A 19,275-nucleotide genomic window follows, 5' to 3' on the forward strand; every position below is an offset into this window, starting at 1 on the left:
TGGAACACCAGTGCCCCTCACTTTCTTCTGTCACAGCATGATGAAGTCTGCACTTCTATAGTCTGCTCTTTCTGTGATTTAAAATCAGCTTCCTCCACCTCCCCTCCCTCCTCTCTGCTGTCAGCAGTGGCATTTTCCAGATCCCTTCCCAGGGCTTAAATCACATTCTGAGCCTGAGCAGTCCTGGCTTTCGGGCCCTGGATGGAGATGCTGTACAGTAGTCTGTTTTATTTACAGGAATGTGTCTGTAATGAGAAATGCCCTCTAGAATTTCCCTCAAAGAATAGTCTGGCTGTTGATACATCCTGTTCTCTTGGAGACCCACAGACAGGGCATATGGATTTTTCACTGCCTTGAGAGAAAAATATTCCTGTGAATGTAAATTTTCTTCTAAAGTTCTTAGGTATGTTGGGATCTGTGGTCATTTTGTGTGGTTTGGAGGGCTGCTCTGCTCTTTGCCCTCTGGAAGAGGGGGCTGTGATTCATAGTGGTTCTTGGGGAGAAATAGTAATGTGTGATTTATAATGTTATTCAGCACACAACAATTATTTCCCAAGTGCTCATTTAAGGAAAAAAAAAACCCTAGAAGAGCAGGGGAATGCTTACGCTGCCTGATAGGTTCAAGACAGCCTCCATCATGCCCAAAATACTCTGTGGGTACTAGTGGGAAAATCTGGAAGAGAAATGTGGCTTTTTACTGCCGAATTTGACAGATGCACCCCATAAACAGCGCAAGAATCCTTGGGAAAAGCTGCAGCCCTTTATGCACCCTCCTGAAAGGGCTGGGCAGCTGCTGGGCTTCCCCCTGCCTTGCCCTCCCTAACTGTGGGGAGTGCCTGTGAAATTCAGACCGGAATCACAGCATCTATGCTCTAGCAGTGAGTTTGGACTGGCCTTTGCTTGTGGAAGCTGCAGCTCTTGCTCAGGACAGAAAAAACCAGTGGAGGAGCTGGCCCATAACTCTTAAGAACCCTGAATGCATTACATTCTGAACTCACAGAACATATACCCTCCTCCATTTGGATAAAACCAAGTGTCTTCTTGGGCCCATGAGTGGTCTTGGGATAGCTTTGCATCTGACTGCCAGATAAATGGTTTGGGGCCTCTGGACACTGCTTGGGTGTAGGAAGATCTGTTGCACACTGATGTCTTGGTGTTGATCAGTAATTCCCTTCATCTTGCATTTCTGATAAGATCTCTTTCTCTCTTCACTTAATCCCCTTCCCTTGGTGTGTGAGCTGGTGACAGAAATTAAACGTATAGGTGCCCTTTACTCTGTCCCCTTCCTGTAAGCTCAGTTGGTGCCAGTGCCTTGTCTGAGGGAAACAGACCCCTTGGGGTGAATAAATACCTTTTGAATAAAGGGAAAAAATACTTTTCTCTCCCTGGTGCCAAAGGGCTTTTCTTGCAACAGCAGAAGGCAGTCCCTGCCTGATTCTCTGCCAGCACCTCCTTAGCCCAGGGTTTCCTAGAGGGGAGCTTTTGGCTTCGGTGATGTATTACTTGCAAAAATAAGGAATTGTAGCCTTCACTGACTAGGCATAGCAAGTATCTCTTGTTAAGAATATTTCATTAAAACTTTATCCCTGTGTGCTGCACTCTGCTCCTGTCATAACAGTGTCCAGATGTGCATTTAAAGTTGTCTGTATCCATTGGTTTTGATAACCTGCTTTGGCAACTTACCCTCTGTGCTGAACACTATTCTTTATCATGAGAAGTTCTGCTTGAGTGCCTGGGTCTCTCCTGATTTTTCCATTTTTCTGGTCTGGATTTTTTATTTGGTTTTTTAGTGGGAGGCTTAATAAACTCAAACTTATTTCATGTTGGTGAAGACTTTAGAGTTACAGTTCTCTGGTTGCAAACAAGTTAATACAAACCCCAGTCATTTTCCCTTATCTCCCTGGTGAAACTCTGTCTGCAGGAGCTGAATCCATCCTCTTGTTTCTGCTGCTTTAGCGTTATTCCCCCTGCCTTTTCCATTCAATGCACCCCAGCCTCCCAGCACAGCACAGCTCTTCTTTCCCATGCTTTGATTGAAACTTCCTTCCATTTCAGCTGTGCTTTACCAAGGGCACTTTGTCCTGGGCAGTAAAGGAAAGATGCAGCTCCTCGGTGCTGTTCTGTGGAGCCCATGCTGGGAATTCTTGTTCCCATACAATCCCAGCCTTCCCAAGGCAGGCAGTGGGAATGGCAGGCACTTGTCATCTGCACCCTGGCAGGCAGTGGCATCACTGGGGCTGGGATGATTGTTCCTGAACCCTCTGGACCTATTTGCATTCATACATACACTGGGAAACTGTAAGGATTTCATGAGAGCTATAACTAATAATGCTTCTCAGGAGGAGGTTCCGGGGGGGGGCAATGTTCTTTCCGATTTGGGAGGTTTGCATTTTGTCTTTTTCCTTGCAAATACTTTACATCAGTCTTGCATTTTTGTTTTTTTGTTCTGTTGAAAAGGCATATTTTGAATTCTCAGCAGGATTTTTCTTTACAGCACTCTAAAGTCACAGCCACAGATAAAATAAACATTGAATCTTCAGTTTTTAAGTTATCAGCAGTCTTTCGTATCTTATTTTCCTTTTCTCCCTAACGATGTACAAATCTATAAAAGGGACTTTTCCTGATTTTTCACTTACAATCTTTCACCAGTGGTTGCTGCTGCTTTTGACTGCTTGCTTCATCCTTGCATGTGAGATTTTTCTGTGAGGGTATTGGTTTGAATGCCCTGGATGTTGACATCCCTCTAGTTCTGACAGAGCTGGGTGTACAACCACAATCTGTCTCAGTAATGACACATATCAGTTTCAAGAGAGTCCTTAAATTGGGCAATTTCTGCATCGTCCTGTCACCTCACATTTGTGGCTTGCAGCTGTGCCAAGGGGAGTTAAGTTCAGCAAACCACATGCTTTTCTTCATCCTTGTGTGTTTGTAGAAGTGGTTTCTGGGTGTTCTTGTGTCTTACTCTGCTTCTCTGATTAAGTCTTCCTCTTGAAAATCTATTTATGATGCAAGTGATACCCTCTTGCATGTGTTCTTGAATTTTTCCATCATTAATTTTCAGTTTTATCCAATACCAGGTCTATTTCTGAAAATTCAATGCCTAGAGATATAAAATAAGTGAATATGAAGATTTTAGTAGTAACTTTTAGCATAAATCCGTGAATTGACCCTTTTTTTGTCTTCCCTGGCAAGAAAAGATAACATTAGGTGGGAGTAGAATTAAGGAGTTATGGTTCTGGCTTACTTGATGCATGGAAGATAAGAATTTCAGAACTTCCCAGATTTCATTATTCTCATCTATCATTTGTTTTTTCAAATGGATCAGCATCCTGTCCATGATGCAGTTTTGCTTCGTTATTGTGGGAACAGCATGAGTCAATAGGAGTTCAGGCAGACAAGCAACACTGCAGTGAAGTCAGCAGGCTGAAACAGCAAGTGCTGCTTGTGCCAGTCCAAGGCTTGGCTCAGGACCTGCTCAGTGCTGCTGGTTCCAGGCTATTGCTGTCCTGAAAGCCACACTGACCCTTTTCACAGCTGCTTGACATGCTGCCAATGTCCAAAAATGACCAAAGTACTGACTTCTATCAAGATTTTGGCATCACCAGAAAAGAACTGTTTTGTTAGCAATGGAAAGATTACAAGTTAAAGAATGGACTACCCTTAGCTGTGGTCTTGTCTTTGCTATATGAAGTAATTTTCTAGTTTCTTGTAGTTTTATTTCCTTTATTTCCAACTGCAGAGGAATTAAAAGTGGGTTAAAAAAAAAAAGGCATTTTTGTTTTCTGATTATTTCAGTATAACCATTGCACAATACTCTAAAATTTCCCCTGGAGTAAATGGTGCTCTTGCTGTGAGGCAAATGTCTCATACTCTGGGGTGAACCTTTGAGTATCCAGTACAGGAGAGCCTCAATAACCTCATGGAGCAGGGAGGAGGAAAGCTGGGAAGAGAAATCCTTGGGTTGCCCATGCTAATGGCCTCTACCTCCTTCATGCCTTACAAAATGGTAAATTCTGTGCATCCTTTTTTCTAAATGACAAAAGAATCTGACCCTTTAATCCTCTTTCCCTAATTGCCTTACATCTGTACCTTGCTTGACTTCAGTCTTAATGTAGCAAAGCTTTTTAAGCATATTAAATAGTTTTCCTTAATCACATCCTTGGGTTCTAATACAAACACTCCCAGAGGCCTTCCTTTTCTATTTTGGACTTGTTTCCACATTTCCAGACAGAAGAAGCAAAACATGGTAACGTTTTTGCCTCCTTGGCATGACTTACAGAAACCTCTTATCAGTGTTTGAAAGCATTTGGGCTCTTTTTCTCTGAGTAGTGGCAATGAAATTTGATATGTAGGTTCAGTCGGGACAGAGCTTTCCATAGGGCTCAGGAGCTGCTGCTCACACTGCTGAGTGTGCTCCAGGCTGAGCAGCTGTGCCCCCCTGCTCACCCTCACTGCTGGGGGCTCCCCAGGGCTCTCCACATCCTACTGCCTGTGAACTGGCAGCACCTTGCCTATGCAGCCACCTCCCTTTCTTCCTCTTCCAAGGCAAAGGACTTGAAATCTGACTATGTGCTTTTGGGGGTTTTTCACTGCATTTCAAATCTACTGCAGGAAGTTGATTTGCTGTTTTATCACCCAAAGTTTCTTCCCACCATCCTCCTGTGACTGTGCCAGCAAGTGGCTGCCCCTCTCCTGTTCTGCAGCACCTCCACTTATATTTGGTGTTTTTCAGCCTGGGTTCTGATAGATTTTGTGTGGTACAGGTAGTTCTCACTGCAGGCAAGTGTCAAGCACATTTAGCCTCTTCTGCCCAGGTATGACTCTCCCACACCCCTGCCCTTCCTCATTAATTCTTTCCCTGGTCTTCTCCAGCTAATTTGCTCCCATCCAAGGCTTGCATCCATCCACACACAAGAATCCCAGACAGGATGCACAGGACTCCTGGCACTTGCAAACAGTTTTGTATTGTCTCTGCTAAGCAACATTTCCCCCATCTTCATCTCTCTCTTCTCTGCTGAGGCTGCAGGGCAGAGATCCCTTCTGTCTTTTCAAAGATGATTGTGGTTTTGGCTGAGCCCTGCAGGCTTCTGCACAATACAGAGTAATATTTGGTCTAATTTAGTTAACTGTTAGCGTTCTCTTGATGTGATGCAGTCCATGCTGAAATTTTTGTGTTGCTATTGCCAAAACACCCAGTGGTACTGAAGAGCAGCCCCATACCTGTTTAGGGGGGCAGTTCAGGCAATGTTGAAGAGTGTGTCATGATGTGCAGCATATTCCTTCTACAGTAAAGCTGGATAATTTATATGCCTATGCAACTCCCTCTATGAGAGTCTGTGTGCTTTTAAAGGGAGATTTATCATTCTGCTCAGGTTTTATAGAATTGTATGGGTGTTGTCCAGGTTTAAAATTTTATTGGCCATCTTCATTGTGACAGAAAATTGAGTTTTGCTTTTATTGGTGGCTGGTATATGTCATAGCACTCACAGTAAAAAAAAATAAGTGTACTTTAAAGCAGGAGACTCTGTTGTATTTCATATTTCCACTGCCCCAAGGAAATAGCTTAACATTGTTCTACTGCTTTTGAAAGAAAAATGTTCTGGCTGGATTTGGAACTGAGGTGGACTGTCATATCCCTGTTTCACATTAAAGAAGCTAAGCTGTAGGGAAGAGCTGCTTCTGTGCTTGTCACAAATCTGTGGCAGAGAGCCACGGGTTATGAAGTGCAGATGAATACTGAGAAAGTTTCTCTCTAATAAAAAGTATGGAACCAATTTCACCACCTCTCTGTCCATGGAATGGCCAGTGGGCATACAAGACAAAAGGCATCCTGAGATAATTGATACAGGTGAAAAGAGCACCAGGAGTGAAGACATGCCCTACATATGACAGACATGGTGCATACCCAGATTTGCAGGCTGTAGCTCCAGAGAGAGTAATTCTTATTTTCCCCCTCATCTTCAGATTCCCTTGGGTCCTATTCACCTTGGGTCCTATTTCAGCTTGTGCTGGTTGAGAGCCAAGTCCTGGCTAAAGGCCACAGGGCAGGTTTCATCCTTCAGCTCCCCAGCCATTGGACTCTGAGGTTGAAAGGAAGGGGTGACTTTTTCCACTAGCATCTCATTTCTAGAATGCAGCAGGCACTCTGGAAGCCAGGCAGGCTTGGGTTATCCATATCTTTATGGTATTTAACACGTCAGCTCTGCATTTCAGCTGGAAATTTGAAGTGTCACTGTGATATTATCATAATCATCACAGGTAAATGGGCAAAGGATTCTTGGCTCAGTGGAGGTTCCCTCTTCATTTTGGCCACTGCCATCCCCTGTGTGTGTTCTGTTGCCATAATCTTGTCTGAGCACAAGTGCCCAGAGTTTATTTTTGAGATTCATCAAACACATCATTAAATTACTTTGGCAGGTTAATTGAAGGAGCTACATTGAGTTCAGGCAATGAACATGAGTTGGGATGAGCTGAGTGCTAATCCCCTCGATGTATTCTGAAAGCTCCTCTCAAGATCAAGAAGTATGCAGTTATTTTCCCCTTTTAAATAAATATTGCCACAAAGAGCCCTGTCCTTGCAGGTGTAGGCAGTGCTTCTTGGGCAGTTATGTGAAGATATCTTTTGGAGGAGGACACAAAAGGGCAAACAATAAACCTAAAGAAAAACACTTTTATAGAGCAAATCATATTAAAATCAAGCAGGTTGTGGAGGAAATGATGCCTGATTTAGTGTGCTTTAATTAATCTTCTTTAGGTTTGCATCACTAATTAATCTCTTTTTATGGTCCACATTACTGCATGCAACTGCATATTTCCAATGTGATAGCTTGTCCTAACTGCTAGCATATCCTTGTAAACTAAATAAGCCATTCTTTCTGCCTGCAGTTGTTCTCTGTGGATTTCCAGCCTGCCAGTGCCTCTCCTGAAATGCAGAGGAGCTGTGGTGGGAGACAGGACTCTCTGCATGATCAGAAATAATTAAGAGCAATAAGTGGAGCTTCTGGCTGTTTGAAGGGTGTGATGCAATAACATCTCTGAAAAAAAAGATTTGCTTTTGGGAATTTTAACTCTTTTTAAAACCACCCCACTCTGATGTCTAGTATTTGTGACAGAGTCAGTGTAAGATGACCAGGGCAGAGGATGTGTGATGGCTGTCACCATAGATGGAGACACTGTGATGCAAGTGAGAGTGAGCATGGAAATGCCAGAACTGACTCTTCTCCTGGATGTTGCTATGATAAAATCCATCTCTGTGCAGTCAAGTGTTTGCACAGCCCTAGAACAATCCAGGGTTGGAAAAGTGCTTTAAAATTAATTCATTTGCTTTGAAAACAAAACCCTTTGGTGGTCTTACTTCAGCTGCAAATCTATTGGGTGTCTCCTCTTCCACTCCCAGCTGTGGTGTCTGGTGTGAGATGCAGGACCAGGCTCAGTCTGTAAGCACTGCAATCATCTAATGTCCCAAAGTAAAGGCACTGATGATCAGACATCACTTTAAGCCTACTCTGTATCCATGCCAGCAGATGAATGGGACTGTGGCTGGCCAGTTGTTGGATTAAAAGACTTTGACACCCAATATTTCATCAAGAGGGAAGGAATGAGGTTGGTCAGTCTGGGTAATCTGAATGCAGAGGCTGTGTTTAACTGAGCAGTAGGAAAAAGAAGGCTTCCCTGTTTCTGACAGGGTCTTAAAGAGGCTTTGCAGATCCTGAGGAATCATTGATATCTGGCTTGAGAGAAGATGAGAAAAATTAATTGCTGCTGTGTGAAGGGAGGCCCTTTGACTGCCAGCGGTGTGCAGCATGCTGCCTCTGAGAGAGAGAGAGTGAAGAGGGAAACAAAGCATGAGAGTGAGATGCATGACAAATTAAACCTCTGGATAACCCCATGTCAGTAAATCACTTGCCTCAAACACCAGTACTTCATTCCTCAACGTGCCATGAAATCGTGTAAAAGCAGGGCTTCACATCCTGTGTGTTTGAAGCTGAGGTCTTTACTTAAATGCAGAAAATAGTGGATTTTGGGAGAACTCTGCATGGCCATTCCATACCACAGGGTGCACCTGGAAATGGTGTCAGAGTCAAAACATCCCATGGTTAAGGTGGGAGTGGGGAAATGCCTATGCTATGATATTTGGGTACATGGAAATTTGGGAATGTTATCTTGAATCTACGCAGAAAATCAAACCAAGCTTCAATTCACAATTCACTCCAATACACAGCCTCAATTAGGGAATGTTATCTTGAATCTACGCAGAAAATCAAACCAAGCTTCATCCACAGCCTCAGTTCTGTACATTTGTAGCAAGTTGGGACCTTTCTGTGCAATGTGAAGTTCCTTTCCAGACACTCATATATTAAAGAAATTGTTTAATTGAACAAAACTCTCCTTAGTTACTAAATAACCAAGATAACTGTTGCTATACAGTGACTAAGGGTAATGCAGCATTCCAAATCAAATTATATATGTGCTGTAATGGGGCCAGAAAGAGCACTTTGGGCAATCTTTCCTCTGCCTCCCTGTGCTGTCCCCACTGCACAGCTCCCCAGAGACCTCAGGCCAGATGCAGCCCATGTGTTTGGACAGATTTGCTCCTTTGCCCTTCCTTTGGTAGGCAGGGCAGAAGTGGAGAGGATCTCTATGTATGCACTTGTATTTTTACACACATGAAGGAATTCAGTGTCTTTTTTAATGCTGTTTTATTAGAGGACTTAAAACACAATGATGAGCTCTCAAATGGGCTCAAAAATGCAAATTCTTCTGCCTCTTGCATCTCTTTGTGACAGTGGTTCTCAGAAGTCCTGTGCCCAAGGCAGTAAAACGTGGCTCCCAGCTGAAGCTGAATTGTGGTGTAATACTGCTGCAGACTCCTGGGTGTTGCTGCATGGCAACACAGTTCTAGGTGCCTGTGCTTCCCAGATGGTGTTAAATTCCAAATCCAGATGCAAATTCTGGTAATGCCCACTGTCCTTCAGGCTCCAACAGAACCACCAATGTGGTCACACATAAAATCGTGCAAATAGCTGTGTTATGTATCTCCTCCTGAATGAAATGTTGACATTTGGGTGTGCCTGTGATTCAGGGATGCTGCCAGGAAGGAGGAGGAGAGAAGTGCACGGGCAGAGTGTTGGCAGCTGCCCCTGCATGAGTGACTGCACTCAAGTGTGACCCAAGGGGAGTTCACAGAGGGATATCCCCACTGAAAGGAAACTCTGATTTGGGTGTGCTTTGTTTCAGAAGGAAAGTTTGGTTGTAAACTGGATAAAGTCCACTTTGCGTTTTAGCAGTAGCATCCCTGAATCTGCAGGGACAAGGTAAATGGGGGGAAAATGAGAATACTCTTTCTTAACCATGGATGTAGGCCAGCAATAAATAAGTGCAGACTGTTTTGGAGGGTTTGGTTTTGTGCACCAGAGGCAAGCTCTGATCCCTGGCTGTCCCTGCCAGGCTGAGAGCTCAGAGCTGCTTCTCCAGAGGGTCCTTGAGCAGCCTTCCACCAGGAGTAGCTGGTTGGGGCTGTGCCTGGAGAGCTCTGGGACTCCTAACCTTCAGCTCAGCTCGGGGGTTTGATCTCCTCCCTACTGTGGAAGCAGCTTTGTCTGGTTTGTTTTACTCAGTCAGTACAGAAACATGCACATCTCTTTTTTCCAGCCTGAGACTGTTCTGCTCTTTAAGTCTTGCTGAACAAATGAGATATTGTTCACTAGTTCTGAGAGCTGTTTGTTAGTTAAGGAAAAAAAAATCCTCCTTTTTCTCTTGTAGCAGAGAAAGTTCGTTGTAGTAACAACTGAGTTTACACTATCTTGTTTAAAAAATTCTAATAAATGTTTAACACATTAACAAAGTCAATACACGCTCCAGCAGCAGTGCATCTGTGTTTCCTGTACTCCTTTTCTTAAGCTTGGCATACAAAGTACCATTTAAATACCATGGTGAAAAGGGCAAGCATTCAATTTAATGCCTTTGAAATAATTCTGGAATTAAATCCTGGGCAATATATCTCAGTCGAGCAGTGTTGCATGTAGCCACATGCAGCTAATGAGCCATCAAAGGCAGTGCTTTAAATCCCCATGCATACAGTACACAGATCCTTTATTTCTGCTGTCATAACACAAATCATGAACCTTGATTCTAAATCAAACACAGGTAAAAGAAAAAAAGGGGGGCAAATAGAACAAGAGGGAAAAGGAGGGAGTAGCTTTGTGGCTAATTGGAAAGAAATTTGAAACAATGGGGGTTTCTTTCAACACCATTAATCACCTCTGCTGGAACATCCTTCCCAACCCAAGCTTTTCTTGTCCCTGTTGCTATTTTCCCTCTTTAACATGGTACAGAATGTACATAATCATTGTTCTTGAAAGCCATTTCTCTCATGCTGTGGTGGGAGGGCTCAGAGTACAGGCCTGCCACGGATCCCTTTGGGCTGCAGGTTTTCTGCCTTCGTCTGCTGCCTTGAACTCAGCAGTGAGGACACAGCTGCTCCTCCTGCCCCGTGGGCTGTGGGGCAAAGATGCTGATGTTTGCTGCACAGCACAGCTGAGACACCAAGGATGTAATGCAATGAATGCAAGAATCTGGAATGGGAAGTGGGGGGAGGAGGATATTTGTGTACAGAGTCAAGACATGGGTTCTGCCAGCACTTCCCCTACTTTGTTTTCCCCCAGGCAAGGTAAACATGTGCAGCAGCTTAAGAGCCATGCTGGTTGCTTCCAGGCTGCTTAATGGCCAGTGTCAAATGAGTGATGGCTGTTAGCCAGCTCCATAACCATGAGCACTCACCTTCCTAAATCCTTGAGACACCTGGAAGGAGGAGGAGGCTCTGCTGAGGGCTACCAGGGGTCCTGCTGCCCTCGAGCAGATGATCAGCACTGGCAATGTATGGAAAATTACCTTGGCCACCTTGACTTCCACAGGGACTTAGGGGACATGAGAGTAGGTTATTCCCACCCTGTTTTCCATTTGCTTAAGCTACTTGCCAGCAAAACAGCTAAATGAGCACTCAATGTGTATAATTACTACTACTGCTATTATTATCATGTATTGTCATTATTGTTTGAAAGGTGAGAAGTCACTGCACCTAAGAAGGCTGGTAGCTGTGAAGTGAGGGGCTGTGAACTCCACATGCATCATCCCCAGTGTCTTTTCTTGGCTGGTTAATGATTTGGACAGCTTCATGGGGAGGGGTTTTAATGACTCATGGCAGAGATCCTTTAATTGCATGATGCTGATGGAAGCTGGAAAATGAGCAGCTGTAAGAAGAACCATTGTGTTGGGTGAAAGGGGTTTGGAGGCTCACAGGTAGTGAGGCTTGCCTTAAAATGCCCAGGGTAAAAAAGGGGGGAGGAGGGAAAGGTTATTACTGCTGGTACAGCTGCTTCAGTGTGGCAGAGAAGAATTAACCTGTGCTGAGATGTCAGGGAGGGGATCAGCCTGGAGTGGTGTTGGAATGCTGTGGCTCAGTGTCCCCATGCTGCTCCCACCTGCACAAAGCCACATGCACATGTGGATCACATTCATGTGTGGAAAGGTGTTCCTTTGCAGTATTCTCAAGTGGTGAGTGAAGAAGCCTGAGTGGGAATTTGTAACTACAATAATCCTTTCAAAAATAATTAATGATCTACTAAGCAATAATGAAAAATACTTAGGAGAGTGCAGGAGAGATCTGTATAAGTCCTTCAGCCTGTTGTGTTAACCAAGGTATTTCCAAGCTCTTACTGTTTATCTTTGTAATTTTTCAGCAAAATAATATTTTTACTTTTTTATTTAAATGTTATCACCAGCTCTCATTAATGGAGTAGTTAAGAGGTTATAACATTTTAGCAAGCTTTGAGTTTTCTCTGGTTTTGATCCTCAGGCAATATGACTCAGATTTTTGTGAGACGCTTAACTTTCTGGCACAAGAGGTATAGAAAATAAATCAAGCTTTACCATTATAATCAAAATAGCATTTCTACTTTAAAGTGTTTTTGTCTATGTGTTTATATAGCACATACAAACTCTGCAGGTTTCTTTACTATAGTGGAAATTCTATTCATGTCTTAAAAAAGACTGGTCCTCTGTATCCAGCATACATTAATGTGATCAATACAGATATTTTCCACATTCCGTTGCAAACATTTATAAACTACACACCAATGAAATTTACTCTAAAATGTATTTTCTCTCACAAGGGTTTCCTAGGTTCGTCACAGTATTTATCCATCTTGCAAACACTGAAAAATGGGAATGTGTTAACAGAACAAGCTAGAAGGATACAAATCATCCTCTTTCTTCCCCTCTGTGGGGAATAACGTGAATATTTATAGATCTGGAAACTTACAGGAGTCTTTGTGCTGATGCCATTTCTTGCTTTGACCTGAACATCCATCAGTTAGGAGCTGTAGCACCAAGGAGACTGAATCAAATCAGTCATCTGTACTTAAACCAAATTTCTGGGCGTGTTTTCCATTAAAATTGCAGTAGAGCAGGAACAAAGTTGCAGAGCCCCACAAGGATAATGCTGTTTGCAGCACATGGCAAAAAAACCACTTGAATGCCATGGTCCTGGGGAGGGGGAAGAAGGTGGCTGCTTGTTTTCAGACATTGCTGGGGAGTTGCCTAGGTCAAACACAAGACCTATTTGACAGGATTGTCTGGGGCAGCCAGGGGTGCTCCCACGTGGAATTTAGCAGTGTTCCCAGGGCTTGGAAGCTGTCATTTTTTGCCAAATCGTTTTATGTGGAAGATGGGTAGGGTTTTATGAGAAGTGAAAGCATGCTGATAACACAAAAGAGGAGGTTCCAGTGAGCTCCTCTCACTTATTGAAGCCAACTGATGGAGCGGGGAAAGGAGGAGGGTTAACACAATCCAGTGGGAAAGCAGAGAGCAGAAAAAGCACTTCAAAGCAAAGGCTGAGCAGAGGTCAGAAGCAGTGTCAGGTCCAAAGAGAAATGGAGAGGGGAAAACCTGAACTCCCTGCGACTTCCCTGACAAAGAGAGCAGTCTCCGGGTACTAGAGGGAAGAGGGGAGGCTGGTTAAAATGGACACACCACAGGGAAAAGATTAGAGAAATCTGGAAGAAAGAAAACTCACTCTGATTTTAAAAGTAGGGAAAGGAAAAAAAGGCAAGCAGGGTATCTCATGAAAAGAACCGTGAAAGCTGTCATGTTTTCTTGTCTGTTCTGGGTTTCCTGGAAGCAGGTAGGAGCACAGCTCCAAAACCAAGTGGGAATGTGCACATGTCTTGTAAGAGGAGATGTAAGGTTGGGGTTTAGCCTAGATCATTCTTCACGCATGTCTGTCTTTCAAAGGTTACATTGGAGTTTGTTGTTGTTGGCTTTAGGACTGAAGGCCTAATTCTGACTGGGACAAAAGTCACTCTGTAATATGCAAACAGCCTAAGTTAGAGCTGCAGGATAAAGCCTCAATTCCTTGTTCATATACAGCCAAAACTAATCAATAAAATATATTTAAAGACTCACTTGGGATCATAGATCTTATAAAACCCTTCTGGAATGTTTAGCTTTTACCAAAATGTTTTGTCTGAGGATGTTGCGTGGGCACAAAGCAACTGCACCCCACAGCAGTAAGTGGTCATAGAGGGACTGGGAAGCTATCTGTTATAAAATGTCCTTAGTAAAAATGTTTTGTCTCAGGATGGAGGCAAAGCCGCCTCAGTCAAAGAACATGGGGCAGGAAGATTGGATTGTGTTAAATTTGGCTTTGGAAGGGGAGAGGAAATAAGTGTCAAGTGTGCCACAAGATGCGCTGCTGTGTCCTCATGCAAGGGCTGGGAGGAAGTAGGGTGCAGGGCCACACATGCAGCTTCCCAGCAGGAATGACAAGCATTCCCTTTAGGAAAAGTCTGTCTAGCTGATAGCAAAGCAGAGAGAAGGTTCCTACTGACTTGTGCTGAAGCACTGGCCCTCTGCCTGGCTGCTGGCAAGCTCTCGGGGAGTCTGGGTTTCCAGGGCCTGCTGACTCAGCCATTCAGGCTGTTCCTGGCTCCAGGATCCACAGGTTTAGGATAGATGTGTCCCAGCAGCTGCCTGGGTTGATGGTACCCAGCTCCATGGTTTCCATTTGGAGGAGCCAGCAGTTTGGCAACCTCTGCTGTGCCCTTCTGACAGCCTGGGAACAGGCTTGGGCACACCTGGCTCCCTCTCGGGTTACTGGAAAGAAAAGATGAGTGCCTGGCAGCTCAAGGGATGAAGAAATGGGAATCTCAGCTGCTGTCTCATTTGGAAAAACTTAATATTGTTTTGATGAGTTTTCTTTCTTATTTCCTGCCTGTAAAGAATGCTCAAATTTCTGTGCTTCTCTCAAAAACAGAATGATGATGATAATTTTATTCCAAACTTCCCATGGACTAAATTTTAGTCATTCTACCCTCCAGATTAATCAGATTTTCTCTTGCATGTCTGTGTCCAGACCACAGTCTCTGTTTTTCTGTGCTTGTCCAACTGATCCCTCTGGCCTAGAACATTCCCCTTTTCATTTTTATGTTGTACCTGTAAAAAAGGTTTGTGAATCATATTGAGTTTGTTCATGTTAGAAGAAATCTGGGGATTGGTGGGTTGTCTGAGGGATGGATACATACACAAGAAATCAAGGGCTGTGGGAAGCTGGAAGAGAAGTAGTAAAATCTTGTGAAAGAGCTGGGCTGGTCTTCTGTCCCCAGGAGAAAGAACAGTTCTCTAGTCCCTACAATTACTGCACCTAAAGTCATGGCTGAATAGTCTCAGAGAAACTAGGAGAAGGAGTCAGAGAATGTAAATTACCACAGCTTCAAAAATCTAGAAAGAACAGCACATCCTACAGAGAATGGCAGCACTGAGAACAGCTCTCTTCCTTTTGTGCAGCTTAACTACACAGGGATGATTTTTGTGCTGTAGGAAGACTGAGATGTCCAAAAGTGAGTGGGGTTTATGCATCTGATTTCAGGAACAGGATTTTGCACTCCCTAAGATCAAACATTCATTTCAGAAATGTTTACTAAGGGAAAGTATGATTGCACACCTTGTACTTGCAGAAGTTTTAGTTGCATGTCTTCATCAACTAAAAGTTGCAGAATGCCAACACAGCTTTGGGGTACCCAGCTATGAGCTCTGTGTGTCTCAAGACACAGGGAGATGTTAATTCTATTTCTGATGGCCTCTAAGCAGCTGTGTGCCTGCTTGCAGCAGCAGCTTCCTACAATGCAGTTACAGAGATGTTTCAGGAGTCTCCTCTGTTCCTCTGAGGCATTGGATAACAAAAATGCCTCTTACAATGGTCTTACTCTAAAAACCCTTGAGCTCACTGCTTTGCAATTCAAAAGCAGGCAGTAATAAAACACTCCTGGAATGTAGAAGCTCTTTCTCCACCCTGCCAATAAACTCTTGAATTATTTGCACATTGCATTTAATTCTTTTATTGTACCAAAAAGAAAGTTCAGTTGATGTGCTGAGTCTTTTCTACTCTGTGGAGCTGCATCCATCCTTAGTCTCCAGGAATGAGCTGCTCAATGCAATTGGGTTTGGGTGGCTTGCTGGTTGGTTTTTATGACCTTCCCTCTATTCCAGCAGTTAGGTTCCTGGGGGCAGCAGAAGGTTTCCTCTGGAGATGGGTCATTGTGACAATCTGTTCCCTTCTGTCATTGCCTTCTGCTCCCTCTTCTGTTTCTTCTTCCTCTGCAATGGCTGTTTAAGGGGAAGGTGCTTGCAATACACTGGATCCTCAGCCTGGATTGTTGCTCTTCACTTTCTAGAATTGCTGTGTAGTGCTGAAAGAATGTGAGCAATATTTATGGTGGTGTGTATTACAATAGCAGCCAGAGGCCCAAAGCAAACACAAGGGCCTTTGTGCTTCCCATCCTGCAAGCAGAAGTCCTACACCATGAAACAGCAAAATGCACAAGGCAGGCATTGAGTTGGGGAATGTCCAGACACTGGGAGTTTCCCACTTCTTAAGCAGTTGCATTTTGGGATTTTCTCTGTAGAGCTGGAATAATAATTTCCTCTGTCCATGTTGTGCTTGAATCTTTGTATGTTAAAAGCTTGTCTATTCTTGTATTGAGCAACCATAAACAATTTCATTTTACTTTTTCTTTTTGTATCCCCTTTTCTCTGAGTCTGTGTTTCCATACATTCACTTTCTCCTCACCTCCCTCTCTTTTGTTTAAGCACAGACTCACAGCAAATCCATGAATCCCAAACCAGCCATTATACATTTTTTTCCTCTTGAGGGATGCATTTATGTGTGTAGCCAGGTCACCAAGCTCACTAAAGACTGTTTAAAAATCTGTGATTGCTCACATTTACATAACCAGATGGCTGAAACACCTTTCAAAACATTTTTGGAAACCTGTGTTTTACCTTCTGTTTTGTTTAGGGAAACCATACTTAAAAGAGTGCGTTCTCTTGCTCTGGAAAGGTTTTGCCTTTTATGTTGATGTAAGCTGAGGTGTACTTTTCTTGAGGGCAGGTTAATGCACTGCAGGACTTGGGACAACCCAAAGTTCTGGGGTCTGGAAAAGTCAACCATGGCCTCATGAATTTTACCCCTACAAAAAGCTGCTTAATACTCAACAGATTCAAATAAGAGGTATTTTTATACTGCAGAACTTAGACTACAGGAGCAGAGAGTGAAAGATTAAGGGTTGCTTTAGTCTTGGAGAGGCTGTTCTAAGCAGTCAAGCACAGGAGATCACAGCAATTAAAGGATGGCTCTAATGGGGTCTTAGTCAGCACATTCTGAATTCTTCAGCTGCCAGAAGCTCAGGAAGCTGAGTGTTCCCATCCTGAGGAACTGAATTGTAATGCAAAAAAAAAAAAAAATTACTATCCTTAACAGAGAAATTCACAACTCTTACATTTATCGTTTTCTGTATGTTACAAGGCCTTTACATCTCTCAGCTGTATTGGGGTGACCACAACGAAACAGCTGAAGTGAAATGACATGCAGGTATTGGGATCATGTGCTGCCCTCTGTGAGAGAAGGACCCTCTTGCCCCGAGAATTGGGCAAAGCCTACCAACAGTGTGTGTTTGACCTTTGTCTTTCTGGAGACCGATGGTGACAAGGGGTACTACTTACCAAGCACAGCCTTGTTCAACACTCTGTGGGTGAACATGAGCCATAACTGGTGGTTTGGCCTGTAAAATAGCTCAGCTGAAGAGCAGATTCCTGGCTTGGCTTTTTCCCAGCCTGTGGGGTACAGTTTTCTTGAGGTAAAGAACATCATTCATTGCTCTCTGCCAGCAGAGTGCCTGGGAAATAGGGTACACCTGGTTACCAGTAAATCTTTGCTAGATCTTTTCCATCAGTTAAAGACTTCATGAAGACCTGCATTTTTCTAAGTCTGGTGTAGAAAGTGTATGAAAAACATTTGGAAAAGGCTACCTGGCAGTTAATGCTGGTAAACTTTATTTTAAAGCCTTTGGTAAGGGCTGCAATGTTGCATTAGTTACAGATGTCATGAGGACAAAAGCAAATGTCAACAGGCTCTTAGAGTAAGACAGTAAAGCCTTGTGTACATTCTGTTACCTTAAGATGGATTTTTGGTTTTGTGGCACTCTTGCACAAACTGGAAGTCAGATTTTGAGTAGGATGTGATGCTCATATAAAAAAAAAAAAACCAAAAAAAAACCAGCATCTATGCCAGATATAACAAGTGAAATATTTTCCCCTTCCTGCATTTTTGTTGCTGAAACTGTTGGGTTTTTAATTGGGGTTTTTTTGGCAATAATAAGAGAATGTTTGGCAAAAAATTAAGTAGTCTTGTACCCAAACATATATGATGAGCTCCAATAAGTTGTGGATGTATTTGACTGGGAGTAAAGTTGCAGGGTGTGCCCCATGTTAAGCAAGCAACATACTCTACAAATTAAGAAAAGCAATATTTAGAACTGGAACTTTCAAAGTCCTTCTGAGCTTTTAAATCTTTTTGTCTCTGACAGGTGTGTTGACACAGAACATGCTTATGGAGATCTTGCAAGGTGTAACAATATTAATATTTGTTAGGGCTTTGTAGAAAAGTATTATATTGCTGCCTGACAATTGGTATAGAAATATTTATTCTTTATATAGTAACATGACTAAAAATGGCACTTGAGGAAATTACGAAAGCTCCACCTTACCGTGTTTTTCCATGGCTGCTGTTCCATTTCAGATTGGACATGGGAAGAACCCAAAACCACGGTTACCTGATGGTGCCAGAAGAGCACAATCCTCTTTCACCTTTTCTTGCACTGTTAATGGTAAGGTATGAATCACAGAATTACTGCTGGCTACGCCTTCACGATGATGTGTGGTGGCTGGGACGTGCGTATCTGTAATTAATGAGAGGGAGTTGCATGGCTAATTCCCTGTGCACTGCTGACATCCTGTCTGCAGCTTTGTCCCTGAGCTTTTACTTACGTGCCTCCAACAGCCGGTTATTGCATTACATCCTTGTATTATATAAATAAAGCCTTGACCTTTGTCCTTTGCAATATTGGTTCAGTGCAGGTTCTTAATTCAATTTAGAAAAGAAGCCTGAGCATTAAAACCATTTGAATCTCCTTAAACACCTCCAACATTGATGGGACTATTTCTGCTTAAGAGAAAGCACTAAGGCTAAGAAATTGCCTTCTAGCTTTTTGTCATTGACAAATGAGTGCATGTTCCTTCACATTGAAACTATGCAGGAAGCCATCTCTGGGCAGGGAGTACACATCCTCCTCTGCATTGCAAGGCAGCATGGGTCTACAGAAACTATTAGCAGTGCAGGATTTTGTTTATTATTTCATCAAACAATTCTGAAACAATAACCTTTTGGAGGCAAATAACCCTCTCCCTGCTGCAGGAAAATCTCCAGTAGTTTTCTTATTTTTCCCCACTACCACATTCTGTTGCTTATTTAAGGCCTATGTTTCTTCATGCCCCCTGGCAAAGCCAGGCTGACACTAGAAATATTGCAGTGCATTAAGACAGACACCAGCTCGTGGGTGTTGGAAGCTCAGGTCCTCTCCAGGAAATGTCTGATCTCCTTTCCCTGTCACCACCTATGGGGTTGCGTTGGGTTTTTTTGCAATGTGTGTGTGTTAAAAGTGAAGGTAAGCAGAGTGCTTATGTCTCTGAGTGTCTAAACCCTGTTACTGTTGAGCTTCAGTTCCCCACTGACTGAAAAGGGGCATAAAGGTGCTCAGTTTTCTTCTGTGGATATTGTGAGATAAATTCATTAAAGATTTGGAGTATTAGAGCTAGACACAATCTGGCTTTTATTAAAATCATCATGACTCTAATGCTGTTAGTACCTCTGTGCAAATCCTAGCA

General features: G+C 43.2%; 1 long non-coding RNA gene across 1 annotated transcript; it reads right to left on the minus strand.

The window, feature by feature from the left end:
- Window positions 1–14,919: 14,919 nt before the first annotated feature.
- LOC121353007 lies at window positions 14,920–18,232 on the minus strand. Its single transcript, XR_005955025.1, has 3 exons — window positions 18,099–18,232; window positions 17,056–17,228; window positions 14,920–15,743 (listed from the first exon to the last, which is right to left on the minus strand). It is a non-coding gene; the product is annotated as an uncharacterized LOC121353007 (long non-coding RNA).
- Between the last annotated feature and the right edge of the window lie 1,043 nt (window positions 18,233–19,275).

The sequence above is a fragment of the Pyrgilauda ruficollis genome, unplaced genomic scaffold (assembly GCF_017590135.1).
Source record: "Pyrgilauda ruficollis isolate IOZ18807 unplaced genomic scaffold, ASM1759013v1 scaffold10, whole genome shotgun sequence".
Lineage (NCBI taxonomy): Eukaryota > Metazoa > Chordata > Aves > Passeriformes > Passeridae > Pyrgilauda > Pyrgilauda ruficollis.